The sequence below is a fragment of the Schistocerca piceifrons genome, chromosome 1, assembly GCF_021461385.2.
Source record: "Schistocerca piceifrons isolate TAMUIC-IGC-003096 chromosome 1, iqSchPice1.1, whole genome shotgun sequence".
NCBI classification, from domain to species: domain Eukaryota; kingdom Metazoa; phylum Arthropoda; class Insecta; order Orthoptera; family Acrididae; genus Schistocerca; species Schistocerca piceifrons.
This window is the reverse complement of record NC_060138.1, coordinates 124,057,080-124,067,085: the sequence shown is the minus strand read 5'-3', so window position 1 is coordinate 124,067,085 and position 10,006 is coordinate 124,057,080. Positions and strand designations below refer to the sequence as shown.

The following is a 10,006-nucleotide window of genomic DNA, read 5'->3' as shown; positions in this document are numbered from 1 at the left end:
ATGATTGTATTTTAAGCACATTGTCCAATTTTTATTTTTTTTTAAATTTCTCTTTTGTATAAATAGGGTTGGATTTTTACTTCAAGCTTATTGGAGACTCATTCGCAGGGTGCTTCATTTTCTATTAATCAGTAGTCTGTAAGCCGCATATTAAGCACTGCTCTCAGTAAATAAAGTCATTCACGCGACTGTCTACCACGAATATTAACAACGCTTTTTTTTTCAACAGCTTTATTTTAAGTAACATATTGATGTAAGTGGCTTCATCAAGACGGGAGCAAACATCCGCCTCCGTGGCGCAATCGGCTAGCGCGTTCGGCTGTTAACCGAAAGGTTGGTGGTTCGAGCCCACCCGGGGGCGTATATTTTTGTCAATCGCTTTCAATAACTACGTAAGCGTCTTGTCTAAAACTTTGTAGTAAAACATGTTTACGAACTTTCCGTACTGGGTTTCTTCGGGTGTCGTCAGGAAATGTCATCCGTTCTCGATTGCCAGCACACGGTCAATAGCGTGTATACTGAATTGAATAAATTATTTTATATCAGGATCAAGAAACGTTTTTCGCTGTCAGCAATAACACGAGCTTCTTAAATACATTTGTTAATATGGAGCCTGCTGGCAGCCGTCTATTTCGCACTTAACTGTGTTGCTGAGTTTCGCAACGATGGGAATGCTGTTTCTACGGCTACAGTTTTACATCACTTAATGAAAACAAGTGTGTATCGTTTCCTTTTGAGAAAGTAATACCACAAGAAGCTGGCATACAAAATATACTGTTTAACAGAAAGAAATTACAACTCAAGTCATTCCACCTTATGCTGTTTGTCTGTAGGGCACAAGTACACACATTACAGGCACCGAAAGAAAATTAATTCTTAGCAGCTTTTAAATTGAAAATAGTAAAGGGACTGTTGTTTAGGATTATGTGCACTTAGCGTTGACAGGTCCAACAAGAGCCGGACGGGACTGATATTTTACCCTAATAGCTGGAGTACCTATTTTAAATAGAAACGGAGTCAGTTGGATATTTTCAGTCATTTATTAACAATCAATTACAGTCACTTTTTTACGAGGCCAACCTCAAATGTGCTTAAGCTAAAAAAATAAATTAGTCAACAGCATATAATTTGACAGTAATGACAGCATCTACATGCTCAGTCTTCTTAATGTCTCCTAAGATGATCTTATGTCAAAATAAACTAGAAGTAGTTCATTAAACAAAATAAACAGTTACCTATTCTTCTGGGATGGAAAAAGAAAGGGTGTTCAATAATTTCTTTCATTTCAGTTAGACTTACCTGTATAAATAAATAACAATAATCTGTATTTAAGTATCGATATTTCTCATTTTAGCCCGCTTGAGCAAGATGTTGTTTTTCTTGGAAGTTATTTCGTGGGTCTCTTGACAGGATAATTTAAAATTACTCAGTTGGTCGTACGAAGAAACAGTTAGTGGAAAGATACCAAAACAAGACTGGTTGGTATAGCTATATCCTCTTATGGTATAGCTCCTTATTCCTTCTTACCATTTTCCTCGCGCTTACTTCGTCAGCTTGGAACGGGCCTTCTACACTTATCGCCGAGAAACCTTGAAAGTTAACCCGTTTGTTGGCTGTATAAAAATTAGTGACTGAGAACCTGGCAGGGTCGTACACAATGAAAGTTATCTTGGGATGGGACGCCACAATGAACGTTAACACTTGTGGTGACTATATAAAAGTGATGATTTGATTGAGAATGTAAGCAAAATTTAGTTTACTGACAACATTTATTTTCCCAAAAATACAAGCAAAGACAGACATAATTAAAGTTAAACAAATTCTAGTAGAATATCGTAAATAACTAACAGGTGGTTTAAGACTACAATGTACAAGCATCCTGGGTGGCAAAAGTGTGTCAAGTACTCTGGCCATAAAAATTATGTGTATAACGCAATCTGAATTGTTCTGACACTGAGCAGACTTTGATCCATGATCTACAGAAGTCTCAATAGGTGCAGCACAGAGCAAGTGGCGATTGGGATTTGTTCACCGAGACAAGGCTGGAGCAGCAGTACTAAAAACGTGTTTGCTTCGTGCAGCGATGTAACTTGCAGCTGACAAGTGTGCGACAGAGGCGAGGCGTAAGACGGCACTTGTGAATCGATCGTGGCCATGATAGAAATGCAAAATCTCACGATCTACCGCTCAGGCAGACGGATCGCAATTTACTCTCTACCAGAGCCCAGAAATAACGGTAGATTTCAGTGTGTGACACACCCGCTCGCTGGTCGTACCGAGGACCAATTTGGCTCACTCATACGACAGAGCGCACAAGGATGCCAAACGTCAAGACTGGTTAACCAAAAACGAATTAAGTGTGCCCTCGGCAAACGAGTAGTCCGAGACGTTTGAAGTCACACTGTCGGTAGAGGAAGAACTTCACCCCAGGCTCCCCAGTCAAACTACTCGCAAGTGAAGTCAGGATAGATCCCAAGTACCAACCACACATGCCAGAGCTTCCACCAGAAATTGCTTCCAGATCGAAGTCCCGAACCAGAATGCCTCGCACCTCTCCAGATAAAAAAAAAAAAAGTTTTTCCGCAAAGTGCACGAACGACGCCGCCTTCATCATGGAATTAACCAGACCAGAGGAAATACAAAACCCCCACAGGAACCAAAATGCTGCCATTTGGACTTAGGTTACACCGCTGCTTATATAGGGTGTTTCAAAAATGACCGGTATATTTGAAACGGCAATAAAAACTAAACGAGCAGCGATAGAAATACACCGCTTGTTGCAATATGCTTGGGACAACAGTACATTTTCAGGCAGACAAACTTTCGAAATTACAGTAGCTACAATTTTCAACAACAGATGGCGCTGCGGTCTGGGAAACTCTATAGTACGATATTTTCCACATATCCACCATGCGTAGCAATAATATGGCGTAGTCTCTGAATGAAATTACCCGAAACCTTTGACAACGTGTCTGGCGGAATGGCTTCACATGCAGGTGAGATGTACTGCTTCAGCTGTTCAATTGTTTCTGGATTCTGGCGGTACACCTGGTGTTTCAAGTGTCCCCACAGAAAGAAGTCACAGGGGTTCATGTCTGGCGAATAGGGAGGCCAATCCACGCCGCCTCCTGTATGTTTCGGATAGCCCAAAGCAATCACACGATCATCGAAATATTCATTCAGGAAATTAAAGACGTCGGCCGTGCGATGTGGCCGGCCACCATCTTGCATAAACCACGAGGTGTTCGCAGTGTCGTCTAAGGCAGTTTGTACCACCACAAATTCACGAAGAATGTCCAGATAGCGTGATGCAGTAATCGTTTCGGATCTGAAAAATGGGCCAATGATTCCTTTGGAAGAAATGGCGGCCCAGACCAGTACTTTTTGAGGATGCAGGGACGATGGGACTGCAACATGGGGCTTTTCAGTTCCCCATATGCGCCAGTTCTGTTTATTGACGAAGCCGTCCAGGTAAAAATAAGCTTCGTCAGTAAACCAAATGCTGCCCACATGCATATCGCCGTCATCAATCCTGTGCACTATATCGTTAGCGAATGTCTCTTGTGCAGCAATGGTAGCGGCGTTGAGGGGTTGCCGCGTTTGAATTTTGTATGGATAGAGGTGTAAACTCTGGCGCATGAGACGATACGTGGACATTGGCGTCATTTGGACCGCAGCTGCAACACAGCGAACGGAAACCCGAGGCCGCTGTTGGATCACCTGCTGCACTAGCTGCGCGTTGCCCTCTGTGGTTGCCGCACGCGGTCGCCCTACCTTTCCAGCACGTTCATCCGTCACGTTCCCAGTCCGCTGAAATTTTTCAAACAGATCCTTTATTGTATCGCTTTTCGGTCCTTTGGTTACATTAAACCTCCGTTGAAAACTTCGTCTTGTTGCAACAACACTGTGTTCTAGGCGGTGGAATTCCAACACCAGAAAAATCCTCTGTTCTAAGGAATAAACCATGTTGTCTACAGCACACTTGCACGTTGTGAACAGCACACGCTTACAGCAGAAAGACGACGTACAGAATGGCGCACCCACAGACTGCGTTGTCTTCTATATCTTTCACATCACTTGCAGCGCCATCTGTTGTTGAAAATTGTAACTACTGTAATTTCGAAAATTTGTCCGCCTGAAAATGTACTGTTGTCCCAAGCATATTGCAACAAACGGTGTATTTCTATCGCTGCTCGTTTAGTTTTTATTGCCGTTTCAAATATACCGGTCATTTTTGAAACACCCTGTATTATCAATCATCGTCATACAACACTTGAAGAATACTGTGCGTCTATGGAATAGGAACATTCAAAGTTAAGAGGACAAAGATTACGTTGACACATATGGTGGCATGTTGAAAATTATTGTGCAGATGTGAGTCAAAAATGGTTCAAATGGCTCTGAGCACTATGGGGCTTAACAGCTGAGGTCATCAGTCCCCTAGAACTTAGAACTACATAAACCTGACTAACCTAAGGACATCACACACATCCATGCCCGAGGCAGGATTCGAACCTGCGACCGTAGCGGTCGCGTGGTTCCAGACAAGCGCCTAGAACCGCTCGACCACCATGGCCGGCAGAGGTGCATCAATTTAAGTCACTACAAAACAACATATCACAATAACGTGGGAAAACCAGCAAAACTTGCTGTACTATCTCATGTTAATATCATTATTATTTCTTGTTTCTTTCTTTATTTGGCAAGGAGTCAATTTTAGTTTCTATAAGAAGACATTTTAAATCTCCAGAAGATTATCTTCTCTAACTGAAGACACATCACTTGCCATAATAAGGTGGCAGTATTCTTTTTAGTTACAGAAAAGGTTAAGAAAAATACAAGAAGACAGAAAAGAAAATTTCTGTTTCACAACTATGCAGAAGAATCCTATTTTGTGAACAATAACAGGGTATTGCTTGAAATTTAATAGCCCCTGCCTCTACCTTTACAAGTATCAACATCCTATATTTACATGCAAGACTAAAATAATTTTCAACAAGAATATTTTCGAGATTTGAAAACTAACCAGCCCATTGTGAATTAGTGCATTGGTGTGAAGAGTACTAAAGCTTCTAAAAAACTATTTTTATAAGATCCATGTGTTGCCATCTGTATACAAGTGATTAATTTATCCTATGGTTCAATGACGGAGTTGGAACATTTTACGACAAGGAAATGAATTTTTTTACTTGAAGTACTGTTTGAACATAAAACTATTGGATACAGTGCAAAAATAATTTTGCTGAATCCTGCACTTAATTCTTATTAACTGTTAACTGTATTTGCATTCAGTGCATATTTATGTGTTCACATATAAATAAAATTTTCATCTAATGTAAACTTAAGGTGTACTTTGCACATTTAACTATCGGATACACTACAAAAATTGTCCCTTTATGAATCTAGTACCTATTTCTTTTAAAATGTTAGATGTGTTTGCATTCAGTGCTTATTTATGCATGTATCTATTAAAATCTTCATAATGTTGTTGTTATCTTCAGTCCAGAGAATGGTTTGATGCAGCTCTCCATGCTACTCTATCCTGTGAAAGCTTCTTCATCTCTAAATAACTACTGCAACCTACATCCTTCTGTATCTGCTTAGTTTATTCATCTCTTAGTCTCCCTCTACGATTTTTACATTCCACGCTTCCCTCCAATACTAAATTGGTGATCCCTTGATGCCTCAGTACGTGTTCTACCAACAAATCCCTTCTTCTAGTCAAATTGTGCCACAATTCCTCTTCTCCCCAATTCTGTTCAGTACCTCCTCACTAGTTACTCGATCTACCCATCTAATCCCAAGCATTTTTCTGTAGTACCAAATTTTGAAAGCTTCTGTTCTCTTCTTCTCTGCAGTGTTTATCGTGCATTTTTCAGTTCCATACAAGGCTACACTCCATACAAATACTTTCAGAAACGACTTCCTAACGCTTAAATCTATACTCGATGTTAACAAGTTTCTCTTCTTCAGAAATGCTTTTCTTGCCATAGCCAATCTACATTTAATATCCTCTCTACTTCGACCATCACACTTATTTTGCAACCCAAATAGCAAAACTCATTTAATACTTTAAGTGTCTCATTTCCTAATCTACTTCCCTCAGCATCATCTGATTTAATTCGACAACATTCCATTATCCTTGTTTTGCTTTTGTTGATGTTCACTTTATATCTGAAGTTCAAAACACTGTCCATTCCGTTCAGCAGCTCTTCCAGGTCCTTTGCAGTCTGACAGTATTACAATATCGTCGGCAAACCTCAAACGTAATCTTTAGATTCCCTAGAAGTTTTCTATTTGATGGCCCCATATCATGCGCAAATGCTGCCACTTCAAATTCAACATTTTCTGTTACTTGAATCGTTTCAGTCAACAAGTCTATAGAAACGGCTGTGTCAAATTTGTAATAAATGGGCTGCATCCAATTTCTTACCAAACTTCTGTTGACGATAACATCAGCATTGTTGCGTTGCCCGCTGATAATCTCCTTTGCGTAGTTAAAACATAACTCACTGTTTACTTTTATTTCATCGAAGCTAAGAGCTTCGTCTGTTTCAAATTTTGTAATTACTTTGACTGAGTTTTCAAAACACTAAGTAAAACCTAATGGATCGGTAAATTGCCTGAGTCTTCTTTTAGTAGTGACTTCACTAGGAAGAGGATATTTCAATACGTCCCTGACAAAAGATAACGCTTTAAAAAGTAGGCGACGTAAGGTCGCAGCCTTTTCGGTATCTTCGGATGATCAGTTACTACATCGTCCTTTTATAACCACTTGTTGAGAGTCAGAAAAAGAGCCACGTATCACTTTTTGAAGATGTTTTAATTTCAGTAACACAGTGGTATATATATATATATATATATATATATATATATATATATATATATATAGAGAGAGAGAGAGAGAGAGAGAGAGAGAGAGAGGGAGAGAGAGAGAGAGAGAGAGAGAGAGAGAGGATTCTGTAAATCTGTATTCTTTTGCCGAACGTCTTTCATCCCTGTTACCATACTTTGTGATTGTTGGCGTAGTCCGCCCCCGGTAGCCGAGTGGTCAGCGCGACAGTGTCAATCCAAAGGGCCCGGGTTCGATTCCCGGCTGGGTCGGAGATTTTCTCCGCTCAGGGACTGGGTGTTGTGTTGTCCTAATCATCATCATTTCATCCCCAGCGACGCGCAAGTCGCCGAAGTGGCGTCAAATCGAAAGACTTGCACCAGGCGAACGGTCTACCCGACGGGAGGCCCTCGTCACACGACATTTCATTTCATTTCATTGTTGGTGTACGCATGGATTTTCGCATTCACAGCAGTGTTAAGTTTCGCGTTTACCGTTTTGTGTAGTAGTAATTTCTTCGTCATTTGGTAATTTACTTACGTGTGAAATATCTTCTCCTTTTTTATGGCAGGTTCGCTTCTGTGCCCCAATATTTCTCTCATTATTAGGCTCAGCACTACACCCCGAACAGCACCGGAGGATGGTAGATTTACGGCTAGAACAGGATCAGTCTTCAAATGGCGATTCGAAGGACTATTCAACAGTTCTGGTTTCAACTTCCGTTCATAATTTGAACCAATAAAATTGAACTGAGCTGACACGAGCATCTTCAACTGAAAACGAATCTGCATATTTACAAGCATTTAGCCATTTTCTAAAAACTAAACTCCTCCCGAACAGGCCATGAAGGCCCAACGGTACCGACCGGCCGCCGTGTCATCCTCAGACCACAGGCGTCACTGGATGCGGATATGGAGGCCATGTGGTGAGCACACTGCTCTCCTGGCCGTATGTCAGTTTCCGAGACCGCGGCCGCTACTTCTCAATCAAGTAGCTCCTCAGTTTGCCTCACAAGGGCTGAGCGCAACCCTGCTTGCCAACAGCACCCGGCAGACCGGATGGTCGCCCACCAAAGTGCTATCCCAGCCCATCAGCGCTTAACTTCGCTGATCTGACGGGAACTGGTGTTACCACTGCGGCAAGGCCAATGGCATTCATCATTTTCGTTTCGTCTTATTGTTTTTAGAAATTATATGAAAGTTTATTCCTAACCCACTTGTCTAATGTGATTCGTAGAACTGGCTGTCGCGTAGCAACCTTTGTTTTCACTTAAAATTTGATTCTAAAAGATTTCTCAATACACTGATAACCACGGTGTGACTCTGTACTCAGTAACTGACCACTAATATAAATTCACACTGCTCTAAATAACCTTGTTTCCGCTGGGAAACGCAATTATTACACAATACATTATGGCAATTGCGGGCTCCTGGGCGCTAGTTGAGTTCACTCTGATGTCAGCGGCCCAGCTTGCTACTGCGCACACACCTCGTGATCCCTGCCGTGTATTCTAATATCTCTGTTTTTAACAATCCTAAGTTTGAGGAAACTGTTCGACAGTGGATGGAAGAAGATGTCAGGCGACGATTTTACAGTAGCCAGTGATCATAGTTCTGCTAACAAGAGGATCATTCAAAAGAAGAACTTTAAGATAACTGTGATGTGCACCTTTCTGTTTCTCTAATACAATACGTAAAATGTCAGCTAAAATCAAATATGTTTTGAGTGCTCATAAAATAAAAAACATAGATCTAGCATAGAATGTCAGTTTTGTAGACTTTTTGCACCTATCAAGTGCAATTTTAAACACTGGAACTTAATTTTATGTAAAAATTTACTTGCTACAGAGATATTATAATTTTTCAGAATGTAAAATTGAGTTCTGTAACAGTTCATTTCTGTGTACTATTTAAAAAAAACACCACACAAAAGTAAGTGTGTGATAAAAAGTAATATACTGCATGCTTTATTTATACAATAAAAGCAACACGAAATATTTAAACAACACTTAAATAATAGTAATAAAAATCTAACGTTAATCAAAAATTTCAAATGGTCTGAGCTTTAAATGTCTATTTTAACATAGGGGTACCAGAGACCCCACCTTGTGGTTTACGTTGCAGAAAAGTCACCTCATGAGTTAAGGGTTAAGTTTCATTTGCTTGTCATGGTGTACTTACTGTTTCGGACGTTATCACATATCCCTCATGGATAAACATTTTATTCTATGTCTTTCGAAATTGGCGATACGCCGAAACACGTGAAGTGACATAAAGCCAATAAAATACTCTGGTGAAGCCAAATAGTACTGTTATAAAGATGTAAGGGCTGTACGCAACGATATTGCTCACGCTGGTTTCGACAGCATAGTTATACCCGCTCAGTCGGTACTCTTGTGCAGTTGCTCTGGTGTAGCTGATAATAAGAACGATACCGCCCATAAAAATGTACAATCTACCGGAACTGAAACGTCTTCTCAGTTTGGAATAATTTAAAGTGTCGTTCAAAAACTGATTAATGTATGTATACCTTAAGACCTGCGAACGACCCAGGGAACTTAAAAGGTTATACGTTTTAATGTATAATAGCAAGAGATGGATTTTTCACGAACGAACGGGTCCAAAGTCAACGCAAGGACCGAGGAACGACTGCCAAGATTTGTCGTTCACCGTTAGCTTTGGTCGTGGCAGGTGGCGTTCCTGTTTTGGATTCCCTCTTTCTCAAGTAGTCACTGGCTTCACATTCCATTTCCACTTTTTATAATGATTATATAATCTATGTAATAAATAACTTGCATGTAATATACATACTTTTCAGGCAGAAAGCAAAGACATCTACTAATCTCTTCCTCGTTTAGATCGGCTGTGGAACAAACTTATTGCAAGGTAAGTTCGTTTTTCTCTTTTTTCCGTAGGTTTTTTGGGTTTATTCTGTTTGATTTAAGCAGTAGTTTTTCTGTTGTTGTGTAAGAGAGTTTACATAAAACTTTCGATTTCCGCGTTTCCTTTCATGACGTTTAGGAAAACATTCTCCATACTTGGTTGTTTTCTTGTGCTACCGCCTAGTTTGGTTTATCTTCATATAAAAAAAATGGGTTGTCCGCGATTTCGGCGCCCTAGGAGAAGGCGAAAGCTTGCGTCTCCATTTGGGAACTCGTAGAATGGCATTAATTCA

The 10,006-nt window shown here is 40.4% G+C and overlaps 1 non-coding gene across 1 annotated transcript; it reads left to right on the top strand.

Annotated features, from left to right (window-relative positions):
- Nucleotides 1-287: 287 nt before the first annotated feature.
- Nucleotides 288-361, top strand: Trnan-guu. Its single transcript has one exon. It is a non-coding gene; the product is annotated as a tRNA-Asn (tRNA).
- The last annotated feature ends 9,645 nt before the right edge of the window (nt 362-10,006 follow it).